Genomic DNA, 1157 nt, shown 5'->3' with positions numbered 1-1157 from the left:
CTGTTGATTTTGAATTCAAGATGCTCTTCTCATCATATTATCAATGTTATGATTACCATAATTATAATCATCAACTTATTACCATACATATTACCCTATAACTCCTCTGTATCAACATCATTTTACACCTTGGTTCATTTCGTACAAAAATCTCATACTAAACGACCACTCTCTTTCATTTCTCTTCGCAGTTACGACCACCGCGAACTGCAAGCTGGACGACCCAAGCAGACCAAGCCGGATGCCAACACGACCTTAGCCAGAAGAACGACCTTCAGGGCTGACACGTCTCCTGCTGCTCTGCTGATCGAGAGGGTTGATGCTGACGACGGGGGAATTTATCGCTGTAGGGTAGATTACCTACTTTCCCCGACGCAGAACAAGAAGGTTAATCTGACTGTTATTGGTAAGTCTGACGGTAATGGATTTTTTTTTGTTTTAAGTCTTTATATTTATTTCTTATTTTCATTTTTTAAGGGTTGAGAGGAAAGAGATATTACTTAAAGGAAAATCAAGGAAGATGCTTCTCCTTAAATGTTGTGGGAGAAAATTTACCCTAATTAAGAAATGAGGGAGTGATTGTTTTCAACGCAAAGGGATAGGGTCAAGGAAATTTTACCCAAGAGAAAGGGAAAAAAAACGACGAATTTACCTTAGGTAATAGGAGGGAAGATAGTTTACCCTGAGGACAGGGCGAAAATAGACTAGAGACAAGATAATTTGCCGACAATAACTAGATGGAAAGTTATAAATGCCTAATTGGTTAATCAAAGGTATAAAAATCATAAATCTAGTCTAACAAAATTACGGAAATGCGTAGCTAGTAACATCCCCACAGGTCTGACGACATAGTAACTTTGAAGTAATGTATATGCGCGGCCCTCGCACACGATATCATCTGCCGCCATGCTAACATATTCAGTGTTCAATAGCAGTAAAAACTGTACTCGTAAATGATGTTCTGATAATGAAAACGAGCTGGGTCATGCTGGAAACTTTTTCATTGTAATTCTAGTGGAAACGTAATTACAAAATGATAATGAATTCTTTGTTTTTTGTTTCCTGGAAATTTGCAAATTAATTGGAATCGATGACAATGGCATGAGAGACACCAAACAAGGAATGTCTGTCATTCACGGCAAAATGAATGCTCTCCT

General features: G+C 38.0%; 1 protein-coding gene across 1 annotated transcript in view; it reads right to left on the bottom strand.

Moving 5' to 3' along the window:
- The window catches only part of LOC119574388, a 215261-nt gene that overhangs the window by 25873 nt on the left and 188231 nt on the right, over positions 1-1157 (bottom strand). The gene's annotated exons all lie outside the window — the stretch shown is intronic.

This window comes from Penaeus monodon, chromosome 1 (genome assembly GCF_015228065.2).
Source record: "Penaeus monodon isolate SGIC_2016 chromosome 1, NSTDA_Pmon_1, whole genome shotgun sequence".
In the NCBI taxonomy this organism is placed as follows: domain Eukaryota; kingdom Metazoa; phylum Arthropoda; class Malacostraca; order Decapoda; family Penaeidae; genus Penaeus; species Penaeus monodon.
This window is presented reverse-complemented; position numbering and strand designations above follow the sequence as displayed.